Here is a 17,921-nt window from a genome sequence, read left to right as displayed (position 1 = left end):
AGGGAAAAACAACTTTACTCTTCCTTCTATCTGAATAAATTGAGTTTCATTTCCAGCTTTTACCTAAACACTTGCATAACAAACTCAACTCCATGATGGCGATCACTCCTTGTGACCCTTCCTAGAAAGCACCTGTAGTGATAAATAACCATTTCCCTCATCATTACTAAAGAAATCCAAGAGGAGCAATAGGCATGCAAGGACAGTGGTGAGTTTGAAGGGCATGTGGGAAACTCAAGCAAAGACATCAGTGTATAGTTGGGTTGGAGATCTGAAGTTCAGTAGAGAGATCTGGGCTGGCAACTGAAGCCTTCATATACCATTTTTCCATAATACCTTCCACCCTTAACCTTCTTCTTTTTAAATTCTATTTGATAGAGATGAGATATTTTTCTTTTGTTGTTGTTGTTGTTTTTTGTTTACCATTTGTCCTCTCTTCCTTCAATCCACTGCAATATACCTGCTCTACAGTCAGCTGTGGCCATAGGACTGAGCCTGCTAACTGTATGCAAGCTAGACATTGCTTCCAAACCTGGCCCCTAAAAATCTCTTACACCAGTTCTCAGTGTTCTTTGTACTTCCATCAGCTTGAGGCAGACAAACATGTAACCTTGAAAGTCACATGCTGAAGATGGTAGAATCACAACTTGGAAGGAATTTGGGTGCCATTGCATCCAGAAGATGCACCTGACAATTAGGGTCACCCATATCAAACTTTACATGAGTGCAAAATAAACTTGTATTAAGCCACAGATATCCAACTGCTTATCTGATAGAGGACCTAAAGTTACCTCAACTTACTGACCATATGAGATGGGTTACATGTAATTATAGCTGTTTCTAAAACAGAAAAAGACCTAGGTCAGACCAATTCAAAGGGCATGCAAGGGGTTAGGTGGAGGGAGAGAAACACTACATAAACAAAACTTAATAGGAGAATAGCAGGAACATAGAAGAATACTGGGTCTCAATAATTTATCCATTTGATACTTCATGAATATTATGAGCAAACAAATATGCTATACTTTATGGTAAACAAAAATATCACAGATTAAAAATCTAGTTAGAAAGATATAAATATCAATATTAAAATAAATTATTAATTTTTATATATGCTATTGCATACATTTATCAAAGTATCATTTTAATGTAATTGTCAACTAATCTCTGAATGTTAATAGAATTTTATTATCTGAGCTAACATTACTTTCTCTATAGTCTGCCTCTTCAGATAATTGAAACTCCTATATTTTATTTTTTTCTAAAAATTTATTTCACCCTCCAGAATGGTTAACTATTAAAAATAAATCAAATGGGTATTAAATATACATTCATGTAATGTATTATCTTATAATTAAGATATTAAATATCTTTTAGGGACATAGGCAATATAATATCACAGATCCATAATTTGTACATAAAGTTTGAGCAGCTAAATTTATTTGCAGACAAAAAGACATAGGCATATGATTAAAGTCCGAGGCTTCATCTGTCAAGAAGTGTGAAGGTGGCATTATTAAAGGGCAATAGGTCCTCAAGGCAAAGATAATATCACTGCAAAGTAGACCTAGGCAGTGGAGACCCCTTGCCCAATTGAGTCTTGAACAAACCCTTTAAGGTTTTTTGGGGAAGATCTTCCAGATGGGGGGCTGGACACTCTGAAGAAAGAATCAGGAGGAAGGTTGGTGGGTGTTACTGATTTAATTGGGAGCTCACCAGATATGCAAATTATCTGTCTATACAAATGGTATCTCCTGTTCTCATTCCAGGCTCAATTACCCTTGTCTGTGGGCTTCCCAGGCAAGTTGTTGCTAGCCTCCAAATGAGAGAGTACATCATCCTCTCCTGGAAAGACTGCTGTATGATAGGTAGGATATTTGTGTCTGGTTATATCTTTACAACTTCCCCGTCAACTGATTGGGGATATATGATGTTAGGACCTGGATGTTTAGTATGTAAAGTGTGTTTGCTAACCTCTTAAAACCTGGGAGCCTGTATCTGATGATTCATTATGAAACCTGCCAGCTCTATGACCTCTATTTCAGTGATCCAGAATTTGGATAGTGTGCTGCCAGCTCCCTGAGTCAGTATTCTGCTATTAAATATCCATGAAGGGATCCACTCTGTTAAAGATGGTCAGAGGCCAAGGTCTAGAGCTTGGCTGCCCTTGCACTCAGATAATGAATACTTTTATTGACAGCATGGATATTACAAAAAAATAAAATGAATAGAAACTGTTATTCTCTTACCAGTTGCTATAAAAATTTGACTTAGTGAGATTCTGCTCCTTCCTGGGAAAATGCTTGATAACATCCTTGTTGGGAGTAGACACTGAGCCTCATGAGCCTAGTGGTCCAGGTGTCCATCAGCCTACAATAGATGCTATGGTGCCCCACCCAGGTCCCCTCTCCAAAGTCAACATTTCCATCCCCAAGCTGCTAGGAATATCATCTAATCTAACTGAGAATGGCCTTTGGTTGCAGGGACATACTTTGCACAAGGTTACATCCTTTCCAAGGGGACAACCCACAGTCAATGACTGGCTGATAAGAGAATACAAATCCCCAGTCCCTTGTACAATTTGGGACAAGCAGGAAGGAGCGCCCAACTCCATAATTCCCCATGGGATCTGTTGAGACTCCAGTTGCAAATGCAGTGTGGGCCCACTTCTTTTATTTTCTCACTTTTTTGTATCTTCTAAGAGCACTGCCTTAAAAACTTGTGCGCACTTCTGTCTCAGAGTCTGTATCTTGGAAACTCAATCTAAGACAAAGGCTGAAACTTCAGCATAAGAGGTAAGTCACTCTGCTATATGAAGGGGAACTATGAGCCTCAGGGAGGTGGGGGCAATGGAGAGAAGGAGTTTTGGAGAAGAAAGAAGAGTAAGTAAGGGGGCAGAATGTGGGCATGATGGAATGTTACTGCTTTTTATGACTCCCTAAGCTTTTAGTTAAGTCTATAAAAATCATAAAATGTTAAGGCTGATTAGATTTCTTGTGGATATGATAAAGAGCCTGATTTCTGTATCCTATTAACACAGGAGTAAAACAGATGGCTTGCTTGGCTGCTCAGGCAGGGGGGACCCCAGTCAGGATTTGAGTTGCACTTTGAGACACCAGTCTGAATAGTTCAGATTAAGGTGCAACCTCCTACTTTATCTCAAATTAATTCCCCAACCTAGAACACACCAGCACTGCATGCTCACTGTGTATGTTAAACTTCTGGATACATGGTAGGAAAATATAAGGATATGATGCCAAGGCCAGCCCTTTAGACCATGGAAAAGGTGCAAACCAGCTGTGGAATAGCAAAGTGCTCATGTGTGTATTGTTTTTTTTTAAAGATTTTATTTATTTATTTTTAGAGAGGGAAGGGAGGGAGATAGAGAGAAAGAGAGAGAAACATCAATGTGCAGTTGCTGGGGGTTATGGCCTGCAACACAGGCATGTACCCTGGCTGGGAATCGAACCTGTGACACTGGTTCGCAGCCCGAGCTCAATCCACTGAGCTACGCCAGCCAGGGCTGTGTGTATTGTTAAGGGATTAAGATAAACCCTTCTAGGTGGGTGCCTACGAGAAGGCACAAGGACCCTAACTCTAGTCAGAATGCTAACCTGGAATTTCCATGTCACTGGGAAGCCCCGTGAACAAGCACAGTTTACTGGAACGGTGTTTATGTCAGTCTCTGGCAGAAACAGAAGTCATTGCAGATGGTTCAAATGAAGAGAAATACATGAAATGACCACTTACAGAGGGGGCAGGCTAGGTTCTGGAGACAGAGGAGGGATGAGGAGTTACCCAGAGACCAGCAATAGGAGGAGGCTGTGGCTACTGCTCTTTTGTCCCTCTGGGCCAAGGCACCCTCAGGAGGAGAGATGGAACCCTGTATGAGCTGGAGCAGTGGTGGGGACTGATGCTGAAGGGAAAAGGAAGAGACATGCCTCAACCTTTCTCCCCTCCAATTTCCAGTTTCTTGCCAATACTTTTCATTGGTTGAATGCAACCAGAAGCCATCTGGAAAAAGAGCCTGGTGTTATTCAGGGCAAGAGCAGAGCAGAGAAAGGTGAAGAATGAATCTGTTGGAGGTTGAGGGAAAGGAATTGGCAGATGGAAAATAATCACATGTGCTGCTGTTTGGTATGAAGTCCTGCTTTTAAAAAGAGGAAAAAAACATCAGTCGTCTCAAGTACATGGGTTTGGAACAAATTGTTCCAGCAGGCACATGTTAGGAAAGATTGGTTGGCAGGAAATCACAACTGAGAAGGAGGTCCACACAAGGTCCCCAGTCCGGCCTGGGAGAATGGGCTTGAATAACACTTCTAGAACAGGCAGCGTGGTGGGTTTGCTGCCAGGCTGCGATATCTCCTGTGACCTGTCTGCGTCTCACTCTCTGTCATTTTCAGGTTGGTCCACTGCTCTATTAGGCTGGATCATAAAGGGTTCTCCTGGCATGCCCCTACCACTGGCTCACCACCCCCATTACTGTGGTTGAGGAAAGTTGGTAAGAATAGACTTTACTCTGAGTAGGTCTGTAAATTTGACTTGCTTGCAACTTCATGCTGGAAAGCTCTCTTGTTAGGTTTTGTCCCTCATAGGGCCACAATATCAGAGCCTAAGGAAAAGTTCATTTCATCTGCAAAAAGTGAGCTTTATTCCCCTGGGAAAATTCTCAGAGTCTAAAGAGGTAACTATGGCTATAATTCTCTATCTTCTGTCCATGTCTCCAAGGGAACACAATGTGTTGCTCTTGGGAGAATAGAATACTTTAAAAATGTCTTTCTGCTACTTTGAATTCCAGGATATAATGTCATTTCCACTGCTTTAATATACCTCTCCATCTACATTACCACTTTTATGTCTTCCCTGAATTAAGACAGTGGCTTTGTAACTGGTCTTGATATCTCTGGTGTGTCCCTCTACCTCCTTCTCCATATGGCAACTGAAGAGACCTTCCCAAAACTGTTAAAACCCCTTTAAGGGTTCCCTAATGAAAATTCTGGTAGAAAATTCTGCTTTGCCATCTGGCCATTGCATAACCTCAGTCTCATAATTCTACAGTATCAGCTCTCCACCCACCACATACACACACACATGTACACACTACCAACCACCACACACTATTTATTTCTATGTTGCAGCCCTACTGAACAACCCACATCCTTTTTAAAAGTTATATGGCCTCTTGCAGTTTCTGACTTGGGTATCAAGATGTAGAGACCCATTTCATTAATCTGGGTTTCCTTTATAGACATCTTGAAAGAAAACAACCTGAAATGTTTGCTACAAATGAAGTATGTGATCTTTTCATTAGTTTTTTTTCTTTTAATCATCCTAAAAGGAGTCTCATAAGTCATGCTTAAGATTCACTGGGGATGCATAATAATGAAGCCAGTCTCCTGATTTAGCAACACTCCTGGGATTTCTCCCTCTCCCACTAGAAGGCACAGATGCTGTACTGAGAACAGATCAAGTAAAAGGCTTGGAAACCAGGGCTGTCTTGTTGATGGATTCAAGTGGGAAGGCCAGATCAAAGTAATGTGTTCAGGGAAATCTTAAGTATTGACAGAAAATGCCAAGACACTGGGTATGGATTGGCATTCTATTTGATTGCTATTAAGTATATAATCAGAAAGTAAAGACTCCTCATTACACAAAGAGAGCAAAATCTTTGATTAACACATAATAAGGCCTATTGTGTCATAGGACAAATTATTTGACATCCTCAAAAATTATTTTTTAAAAAGATAACGTAGGACTTCCAGGCAAGATGGAGGCATTGGTAGACATGTTTCACCTCCTTGTGCAACAATAAAAAGAATTACAACTAAATATAAGAACAAATAACACCCAGAACTGTCAAAATTGAAGTGTATTAAAGTCTGACAACCAAGGATTTAAAGAAGCCACATTCATCCAGATGGGTGCTATTTACAGGGAGTCAAGGCAGCTCTATCTAATACACAGAAACAAACACAGGAAGGCTGCCAAATTGAGAAGATAAAGAAAATGGCCAAATGAAAGAACAGAACAAAACCCCAGAAAAAAAACTAAACAAAATGGAGACAGCCAACCTATCAGATGCAGAATTCAAAACACTGGTGATCAGGATGCTCAGAGAACTCACTGAGTACAGCAATGACATGAAGGAAGAAATGATGGTTACACTAAATGAAATAAAGAAAAATCTTTACAGGGACCCAACAGTGAAGGGAAGGAAGCCAGGATTCAAATAAATGATTTGGAACATAAAGAAGAAATAAACATTCAACCAGAAACAAGAAATGAAAAAGTGAGAATAGTATAAGAGGACTCTGGGACATCTCCAAACATGACAATATCCTAATCATAAGGATACCAGAAGGAGAAGAAAAGAGCAAGAAATGGAAAACGTTAAACAAATAATGAAGGAAAATTCCCGCAATCTGGAAAAAAACACACAGACATATAAATCCAGGAAGTAGAGAGGGTCCCAGACAAGTTGGACCCAAAGAGAACCACACCAAGACACATCATAATTAAAATGACAAAGGTTAAAGATAAAGAGAGAACTTTAAAAGTATCAAGAGAAAATCAAAGAGTTACCTATAAAAGAGCACCCTTAAAACTATCAGCTGATTTCTCAAAAGAAGCTTTGCAGGCTAGAAGGGACTGGCAAGAAGTATTCAACATGATGTAAAGCATGGACCTACAGCCTAGATTACTCTATCCAGCAAAGCTATCATTTAGAATTGAAGGGCAGATAAAGTGCTTCCCAGATAAGGTAAAACTAAAGGAGTTCATCATCACCAAGTCATTGTTACATGAAATGTTAAATGGAATTATCTGAGAAAAATTAAAAGATCACAACTATGAACATTAAAAAGGCAACAAAGTCACAATTATCAGCAACTGAATAAAAAAAAAAAAAACCTAAGCAGACAACCAGAACAGGAAGAGAATCATAGGTGTGGAAATCAGTTTGGAGGGTTATCAGCTGGGAAGGGGAGGGGCAAGAATGGGGGAAGAGGTACAGGGAATAAGAAGCATAAATGGTAGGTACAAAATAGACAAGGAGATGTTAAGAATAGTATAGGAAATGGAGAAGTCAAAGAACTTATATGCACAGTCCATTGGCCATGAACTAAGGGGGAGATTGCTGGAGGAAAGGGGAGGGGATACCAGGCAGAGGGGGCAAAGGGGGAAAATTGGGACATAACATAATCAATAAAATAAACTTAAAAAAAATAATATAAAAGTCTCCAGGGCCGGGCACTGTTCTAGGTGCTGAGGAGTAGAAAAGTAACAAAAAAGATAAAGTCTGTGCTGTCATGGGACTGGATTGGGAGAAAATAAATAGACAAACAGATAATTAGGCACTGCTCAGTCAGTTGTTGATAAGCGCTGGGATGAAAAACAAAGCAGATGGAAAATACTAGTGTATGATGAGACCGGGTGCCTCTCTCTAAGGGATAATCAGGAGAAGCCTCTTGGAGGAAATGAAATTTGTTCAGACCTGATTGAATATTTAGGGAAATAGCATGCCAGTGAAGGGACCAGCAAGTTCCAAGGCCCTGACATGTTTGAGGAATGACACGAAGGCTACTTTGGCAGGCTCCATGGGTAGGAGTGGTAGTAAACAAGATCAGGAGTGGCCGGGGCTGAGATCCTGCGGGCCTTGCAGGCTGTAATGAGGACTTTGGGTGCGGTCAGGAGAAGTCACAGGTGGACTGAGGACAAAGAGTGACATGCTTGGCTGCTGGTTTTAAAAGATTGCTGTGGTTTCTGCGTGTGGAGAATGGACTATGGAGAGAAGAGAGGAGAACAGCAGCAGATGCACCAATAAGGATATTACAGGCCTGTGTGAGACATTGACTTAGCTTGGACTGAGATGTCAGTGGGGTGGAATATGAGAAGGGGTTGCGGTCAGAATGTATTTTGAGGGTAGGTTGGTAATATCTTCCACCCAATGGAATGAAGGTATGAGAAAAAGAAATGAGTGAAAGATAACCCAAGATATGTGTCCTAAGAAGTGAGTAAATTTTGTTACCATTTATTGAGAGGGGATACAATAAGATCTGAAAAATTGGGGTGAAAATTAAGAATATGCTTTGGATATTTAAGTCTCAGAAGTGTATTAGGTACAAAAGTAGAAAAGTTGATTAGGCAACTAATGTATATGCAAATCTGGAACTTGAGGTGGAAGATGGGAACTGGAGATTCTAAATCAAATAAATTCAGGGTACATATCATAACTAAAATTATGGATTTTAATTTAAAAACACATTTAGGATATAAGGGTAGTGAGTAGAGGAAGTCTGAAGTATTGTATAGGGAAGAAAAAAAATACACAAGAAGGGACTGAGAATGAATGGTCAACACAGTAGAAAGAAACACACAGTGGAATTCTGAAAGCCACATGGAACCAATGTTTTAAGAAGGAGGGGCTCAAAAATAATGTTTTAAAAAATCACATCCATCAGGATGGCTATTAATTTTAAAAGTAGAATATAACAAGTGTTGGTGAGGATGCAGAGAAATTAAAACATGTGCATTACTAAAGGGAATGGAAAATGGTGTAGCTGCTATGGAAAATGGCATGGTGGGTCCTTCAAAAAAAATTACCACATGATCCAGCAATTCTTCTTCTCAGTATATACTCAAAAGAATTGAAAGCAGGAACTCAGATATTTGTACAACCATGCTCACAGCAACATTATCCACAATAGTCAAAAGGAGGAAGACACCCAAGTGCCCATAGACAGATGAATGGATAAACAAAGTAGAGTATATCCATACAATGAAATATCATTCAGCCATGAAATGGAAGGGAAGTCTGACACATGCTACAATAGGAATGAATCTTGAAGACATTATGCTAAGTGAAACAAGCGAATCACAAAAGGAAAAATACTATAGAAAATTTAGAGACTTAGAAAGTAGAATCGTGGTTGCTGAGGACTGAAGGGAAGGGAAAATGGGGAGTTGCTTTTTAACGGGCCCAGAGTTTTAGTTAGGGAAGGTGAGAGCAGCTCAGGGACGGATGGCAGTGATGGCTGTGCACTCTGCATGCATGTACTGTACCCGGGCTACCCTGAAAAACTGAACTACTATAAAACTGCAATGAAAAAGGTACACTAACAATTTTAGCTAAAACTATACATTTTCTAAAATGTATATTTGCTTGGTACAATGTTTTATTTAAAGGATTATTATTTTTTAAAAAAGATTTATTTATTTCTTTTTAGAGAAGGAAGGGAAGGAGATAGAGAGAGAGAGAGAAACATCAATGTGCGGTTGCTGGGGGCTGTGGCCTGCAACCCAGGCATGCACCCTGGCTAGGAATCGAACCTGTGACGCTTTGGTTCGCAGCCCACACTCAATCCACTGAGCTATGCCAGCCAGGGCTCTAAAGGATTATTTTTTAACAAATGTGCTATCCCAAGTAAGTATCAATATTTTTTAAAAGGTAAACTTAGATCTTTGTCTCACACAATAAACAAAATCAACTGAAAGTAGATTTTAGTCCCAAATTTAAGAGCTAAAATTATAAAATACCTTATAAGAAAACATAGGAAGAAATTGTATGACTTTGGGTTAAGCAAAGACTTCTTAAGTATGACAGCAAAAACATAATTCATAAGATAAAAATTAATAAACTGGATTTCACCAAACATTAAAAATGTCTCTGAAAAGACACTGTTTAGTAATTTTTTTATAAATTATACAATTAGAGAAAATATTGGCAAATTGTATGTTTGGAAAAAGATTTATATCCAGAATATTTTAAAAATGTAATTCAATAGTAAGACAAACAACACAATTAAAAATGGTCAAGAAAATTCAACAGATAATTCATCAACAAAGATATATGAATGGTTAACAAAGAAATGAAAAGAAGTTCAACACAATCTAGTCATTAGGGAAATACAGATTAAAACGGCAATGAAAAATAAGTAACATTCACAAGAATAGCTAAAATCCAAAAGACTGCCCGTACCCAATGTTGGGGACTGTGGGAATTGAAATACGAGTGCACAGTGGTGGGGATGTGTACTGGTGCAGCCACAGACAAACAGTTCGACAGTTTCTTAAAAAAGTTAAATTTAAAATTACTGAAGCATCTATCAATTCCACTCCTAACTATCCACCCAAAATAATAAGAAGTTACGTATGTACAAAACTTGCATAAATATGTTCATAAGAACATAGCCAAAAATGGAGAACAATCCAAATGCCCATCACCTAGTAAAAGGAGAAACACAGTGTGATACATTCACACACTAGGACACTATTTAGCAACAAAAGGAACAAACTACTGACACAGCTTGTGACACAGCTGAACCTCAAGAGCATTATGTTAAGTGAAAGATGTCAGATGCAGAAAAATCCATACTGAATTATTCCATTTACATGAAATATTCAGAAAAGGCAAAGCTATCTAAACAGAACATCAATGACTATCTGTGCGGAGGTTGGAGTGAGGAATGACTGCAAACGAACACGGGAAAACTTTTCCAGCGACAGAAATGTTCTACATTTGAATTATGGTGATGGTTGCACAATTCTGTGCATTTACTAAAAACTGCTGACTTGTTCACTTACTGTGGTCATATTTTATGGTATGTAAATTACACCTCAATGAAGCTGTTAAAACATTTTTCAACGATTTTTTTAATCCTTACCCAAGGACATATTTTCATTGCTTTTAGAGAGAAAGGAAAGGGGGAGAGGAAGAGAGAGAGAAACATCGATGTGAGAAAGATCATATGTGCCTGGACCAGAAGTTGAACCCTCATCCCTTTGGTTCCAGGAAAATGTTCCAACCAACAAAGCCACACCAGTCAGGGCTTTGGAAGGCATTGAAAAGGAGAAAGCACTTGTGTACTAAATGCTGCTGGGAAATGCTAAGAAGGAGACTGACAGGAGGACAGGTAGGGCGTCAGTGTCTTGACAAAAATGTTTTACCTTCTATTCATTAACTGTAAAAAATTAACTTCTCTTTTTTCTCAGTATACAAATAGCACATATTCACATAAGACAACTGACAGGACAGATAATGTAAACATAAAGAAGAAGAAAACCACACATAATCTGAAGACAATCACTGTTAACATTTTGGCTGATAGAAGATAGAATGGAGGCTAATTTTTATACATGTGCAGGACATATGTAAAAATATGTGTATATACATATAGTGGTTTGTACTCCTCCTTGATCTTTATCTGCATATTGTAAACATAATAACAACATATTTCTGTTTTATCTTTTAATGTTTATTTTGTGCTATTCTCTATATTGCAAGACAACTATATTTCTATGACATTGTTATCAATGGTTCCTTGTCATCAACTGCATATATAATTAATATGTTGTGGGTGTGTTGTGTTTATATGTGATATGTCAGTTATATCTCAATAAAATGGAAAATTTTTCAAAGAAACTAAAGAAAACTTATGTTCACACAAAGCTTATAAGAAAGTATACTCTAACCAAATCACATTTCTTGAATACCATTATTTCACCAATGAAAATCTATTCCCAGCATTTGTTACGCTAATTACACAGATGAAAAATATCCATCAGAGATAACTGAAGCACTCTGGCAGGTGGACTTTCTGATCAGAATACTAGATCACCACTCGTAGTGTGAGAGCCGCGGTGTGTTAAAGCAAATAAGTGCAACGCAGGTAACATCGAGCACATGCACACTGATGGTGAAGTGCCACATTTCATAGATCTAAGACACTGCAGGTCTTAAGACACACTATTATTTTATATACCTATGACATAAAATATGTTGTCAATTATAATTTTAAAACACCACTGTCTGTAACATACATCCCAGTATCAGAAATCTTAAAATGTGAAAAACAACACTGTCTTAAAGTTGAGGACATGGTTAAAATCGAATTACAAACATCATAAGAGGAGGCTTCAGTGCTTCCTGTGCTTCCTGTGCTAAGCTGCACGCAGACACGCTCCCACAGTGTCCTCCTCAAGGTTGGACGGAAGGTCTCCCCATTGAAATACTACTCCTTCAGGAAGAATCCAGCCCTTTGGTCTCACTTGTCCTGTCCTGAACAGAATTTCTCCCTGAGGGACTCAATTTCATCTGGCTTGTTGTAATAACGTTGAGCTTCTAAAGGAGTGTTTCTCAAAGTATGAGTCGAAGAAGCCCTTGTGCCAGAATCAGCTGGGTTGCTTGTTCAAAACACAGATGCCCCAACTGCACTGGGGCCCTTTTGCAAGAATTCCTGGAGTGGTACCAAGAACCTGCATTGGCACCAGGCCTCTCCCGGGAATTCCAATGCCTATCAGGTTAAGGACAACTACACTAAAAGAAGCATGTGGCTACTCCAGTGAAAATTCCCTTCTCCATAAAAAAGAAAGAACTATTTACAGCTTAGTCGCCATAGGAACACACACCTTCAGGGTGGAGACACTACTATTAAAGCAAGGCAGAGACTGGGGAGATGCACTCCAAAGCCATACCAGTTAAATTGCACTTCACAGCCTGCAGGCAGTGGTGAGAGGACATGCCACTGAGGTCTGAACAGGGAACTGTGGGTAGAAAGGACATGGGCTATGTCTAGGCATGGCCCTAAATCTCCCATGAGATCTTCCACTTCTGAAGATGTAGCTGCGCTCCTACAGTAAAGGGACAACAGTAAAATCGAGCGGGGAGAGGACTTTGAGTAGTGGGAAAGAGAGAAAGCCCTGTCCACTGAGAGCTCTACCTTGTGAAAAACAATGTGTAGATGCTCCCAAAAGGGGGAAGTCATCAAAGGTGTGCTTGCTCCTATTCCTGTCGAGTCTGCCAGTGGGTGCCTCTGCCCCACCTAGGCCCACTCAGGAATGCACTCATTCAAGGGACATTCACAGTTAATCAAACCAGGACATTGTCATCAGGCAGACAACATGTCGGAGAAAGAAAGGGCAACCAGAGACTGGTTCAAAGAGATAAATTAAGAGGGAATATAATGCCTCACACAAAATAAAGTTTGGGGAAGGTTCTGAAGAGAATCATGGGACAGCTGTGTCTGGAAGAGGGTGAGCTGATGCTCACCTGCTGGCACACGTTTGCCTGGTTGACTCCACCTAGTTTGCAGATGGGCTGATACCGCATCTTCCTGACTGGTCAGTGGCAATGACACAATTTCCACATCCTTCCTGGATGGGGGAGAGGGTACATGGGGAGAAAATCAGAGTGTCTGGAAGGCCTTTGCAGAGCTGGTAGCACTCAGAAGGCAATGTAATTGTTGGAGCCCCACGGGAACCCTCAGACAGCACTAGAGAGCTTTATGAAGGTTTCATCACAGACAGCTCTCTGTATGTGGGCTTCCTAACCTTCTCCACCCACGTGCAAGCCCCCTCCCAACCTCTGGGATGGGGCAACCTAATATGCCGTCAAGGCTGCCAAATGTTTACAGGGTAATCAGCTAAAAGGGTTGAAATATGGAGGACTTTTTAGCTTTCAAAATAGTACAGCCATGAAAATCACCAGGTAAAGCCGAGTGGCTTAATTCTGATTGTTCTTTGAAATTCCTAGCAAGTAGTCTATGGTACAGTGTGAAAGACCAGGAAAAAGGACTCTTGGGAAAAGGCCCCCATGGTCAAACTCTCTGCCCAGAACTGGCAGCAATAACTAAAAGACAGAGATCATGAGTCTCTTTCCAGCTCCAGATCATTTGCCAGTTTTCCCAACACCATTTGTTAAATAATCTACCTTTACTTACCAATCTGAAATGCTAACTCCTTCATGAAACACATTCTCATATCGTCTTGGATCTATTACTCAGGTTTCTATTTTGTTTCTTCATTCCCTGTAAAGTACAGAGTTTGCAACATATCTTTTTAATCAAGCTAATTAATTACATTATTCAGCTCTCTGACCTTCCTTTTTTTGCCTATTGATCTGTCAGAGGTTTAAAGAAGTATAACTTCCTTACCACCACTCTAATTCTGTCAATTTCTCTGTGAATATAAAATATTTTGCTTTTATGTATTTTGATGTAACATTATTCCCCAGAGAAAAGTTTGTGTCAATTATATGTTCACTGTGAATTGTAACTTTTATCAAAACAAAATGAGATTTCTGGTTTAAAAGTCATAGAGAAAAGGTAGTTTTTGTTTCCTTCCAAAATCATATTAAAACAACAAGGAGAAACTGAAATTGCATCTTTGATGAAACCAGAAGACTTCTACGACCCCAGACAATATTACTTAATGTGAAAAGGGAGCGTGAATGGATGGCAGCCTAGAGACTTAGCAATGAAACAAAGTTCCAGCCTACTTGCAGTAGAGGTGGAAACTGATGAGAAGTTGGCAGTATTGCCTGGCAAAGCGCTGGGAAGCCTTAAGAATTGGAGAAAACAAATACCAAAGAAACCAGAGAACACATATAACTAATGACCAGAGGATTCTGAAAATCTTCAGAAGGAATTAGATCTAACATCCCCTACCCTACCCACCACTACTCTACATAGCCTGGCTATTATTGCCAATATAAAGCAAGAGAAAAACACTTGTCTTAAATTGAACCTGAGAATCTTTAAACTAAGATACATTAAGCATAGAGCAGGGCCAGGGTGGGATGGAAGACTGAAGACTTGAGAATGAGGTAAAAATATGCATCATGAATGATGAATGCATCTATCAGCCTCAGAATTTGGGGAGCAAGGCTGGAGAAATTATGCCTTTGTGCACAGAGCCAAAGAAAAGTCCAGCTACATGGACATTTGGGCTCCTAAAGGAAAATCTCGGTGGCTACTTGCTTACCATACAACAAAGTCACTAACTTTCATCTACATAGCTTTCAATTAGTTATTTGGCATTTCATTCTTAAACATGAACCCTGAGAGTCAGCAGACCTCTGAAGGAAACTTCTGGTATGAAAGAGTGAAATTAAAACAAACAAAAAGGAAATTAGCAGAAGTAAATATAATGTAGGGGCTTTAAAAATTATAACTAACATCCTCAGAGATAATGGAATATGATGTGGCTGTGATCTAAGTGTAGGGGGCTGTTTACAAAGTAGGGCAGCAATCTGAGAACCAGAAACAGCCTTTGGAAACTGCAAATGTAGTAAGATATAAAAAGTATAATAAAGAGTTTGGGAGACAAAGTTGAAAAGTCTTTAAGAAATTAGAATAGCCCTGGCTGGTGTAGCTCAGTGGATTGAGCACAGGCTGAGAACCAAAGGGCCGCCAGTTCCATTCCCAGTCAATGTACATACCTGGGTTGCAGGCCAGGTCCCCAGTATGGGACAGGTGAGAGGCAACCACACATTGATATTTCTCTCTCTCTCTCTCTCTCCTCTTCCCCTCTCTCTAAAAATGAATAAATAAAACTTAAAAAAAGAAATTAGAATAAAATGACAAAGACACATTGGAGGAATCCAACTCCTAAATGTATTATAATCTCTAGAAACAAAAATCAAGAAAATGTAGAAGATATTACCAAGGAACAATAAAATTAGCCTTTTCACAACTGAAGGATAAGAAGTTCCAGATTATTTCTTAGTAGATGTAGGCACAATGGATAATAAAATGCATCCATATACACAGGAGTGAAATTTCAGAATGCTGGGTTAAAGAGAGCATCCTACAGACACCCAGGGTGGGGTTAGAAACAGGTCATCCACAAAGGATCAGTAATGAGAACAGCATTGGACTTCAAAGTGCAGATGTTAGAAAGCAGTGAGGGTTTGCTTCAAAACTGCACGAGAAACCAATTCCAGCATAGAATCCTAGACTGGCACCATTTTAAATTAAGTGATAGGGTAGAAATGCAAATTTCAAAAATAATAGCAACTACTCATTTTCTTCTTTTTTTATTTCCAGAAACCATCTAAAGGATGTGCCCCACAAAATTAGGTGGGAATTCAAGGGGAAAAAAAGACTGCTCAGAAAAGTGGGGGACTGGTTGGTGGGAATTCTGGGGACAGTGACAAAGATAAATTCAGTCTAGAGCAGTGATTTTCAACCAGTGTGCCAAAAGAAATGTTAAAACATGCATTGCCTGACTAATTAGCCAAGGGCACTGACCTCTTCTCCCTTAGATTGTCAAACAAAAAATGACAACAGCTAACACAACAATAGCCATCTGATTTTGTCAGATTGGCAAAAAATATATTTTTTGGTGTGTCACAGAATTTTAGTAATTAGTTTATGTGTGCCATGAGGTCAAAGAGGTTGAAAATCACTGGTCCGGAGAACCACTGGCTCAGACCAGAGCAGAAGGATGGGGGGCCCAGGTGGTGATGTCTCCTGAAAAAGGGTGCAGTGAAGGCTTATCTAACAGATTTTAAACTGCTGAAAGCTATATGGAGAGACATCTTAAAGCTTTTAGTATTTATAGAAAAGTTAGCCACAAGTTCAAGAATAAAAAAGTGAATGGAAACTAATGAGGCAAGCTGTGGCTCTAGGCAAAACAAACAAACAAACAAACAAAATATACAAGAAAGAAAATATCTTGTTGATTAAGTGGTTAGCATGATGTAGTGATAATAAAAACACCCATGGTGGACAGTGTTGGTTACTTTGCCTGTTTCTACACTTCTGTTTTCCATAAAGCAAAACTTCAACTGTGTTCTGGAGGCCAGGTGCCTACTGATCCTGGCAATCATAGGTCACCTTGCTCCGAGAGGTCCTACGATGATAGGTCACCTACTGATAGGACCTATGACCTACACCTTGCACTGAGAGGTGGCCCATGACACAGAGCCTCATTATGAGGCATAAGCTAAGAGCCCCTGGGAACATTTTTCTTTCTTCTTTCTTCCTTTTTTCCTGCCTGAACAATGGATACAATGTCAGAGGTGCAACAGCTATCTTGTGACCATGAAGACAAAAAATACAAGCCAAAAAACAGAACAGAAAAAAAAAGAGAGTCTGGGTTCCTAATGGCATAATAAAACTAGTGCATTGGCTCTTGACTGCTTGAAACCTACTGTTCAGAGTGATTTTTTTTTTATTATTTGCAGCCAAGCAAATAATAAAATTCTCACTAACACAATATTGGGTATAGATACTCCCCCATATTGTGATATTGTTACAGAACACACAACAAGGGGAGGCCTGGGATGATATACTATTATTGAAAGAAGGCCCCGGGTCCGTTATGTCTGCCGCCAGAGGAAAGACGTCTCTCAATGCCAGAGATTTGTGAAAAGGAAAGGAAACGTTTATTTAATGCTATATACAAACTTAAAGTAGTGACCTAATGTCTTCACCAAAATCCCAAAGTCCCTTAAAACACCCACAAACACACAGTCCTTCCTTCCTTCCTCCTTTGCCCAGTCCAGAGTACCGTATCTCGGGGAAGGAAATAGAAGTCCATGGCTTAGGTAGTCCTCTGGTTCTTCTCAGTTAGTACTCCCTCTCGACTGGGAGACCTCCCTGGGTTCCCGGCACCCTCGGCTGAGTCACCAGGATCTCTGCTAAAACCAGGTGGTGGTCCCCCCTTCTAAAGCTGTGGGGGCCCCACTCTGCCAGGCCGCATGGTTCTCTTCTCAGGGCTGCAGGAGTCTACACTCTGTCAAGTCCGCGTGCTTCTCCTTCTCCTCTCAGGGCCAAGGGAGTCTTCACTCTGCCAAAGCTGTGGGGTTCTCTCTTGCAGGGCTGCGCATGACTCTCTCCCCTCCCAATGGCTGCTGCGTCTCAGTTTAAATCCCGGCGCCAATCTTCCTCTGAAGCCCCATTTCCGGCTCCTCTCACAATTGGCTACAGCTGCCAGATTCTGGGCTGGTGTGGCCCTGTGGTGTGGAGCCAATTATCTCCAGGCTCTTCTGGATCTTATTACAGATCCCTATTTGAGGCTACCCTCTTGGCTGCACCCTGTTACAATATAACTACATCAGAAGGATGAAAGCAGTTACAGCAAGAACAAAAGCCCCAAACCCTTTGTCAGGATAAGGAGAAGACAATATCACCTGAGGTCAG

This window comes from Phyllostomus discolor, chromosome 8, assembly GCF_004126475.2.
Source record: "Phyllostomus discolor isolate MPI-MPIP mPhyDis1 chromosome 8, mPhyDis1.pri.v3, whole genome shotgun sequence".
Lineage (NCBI taxonomy): Eukaryota > Metazoa > Chordata > Mammalia > Chiroptera > Phyllostomidae > Phyllostomus > Phyllostomus discolor.
The sequence above is the reverse complement of the archived record's forward strand: the minus strand, read 5'-3'. Positions refer to the sequence as shown.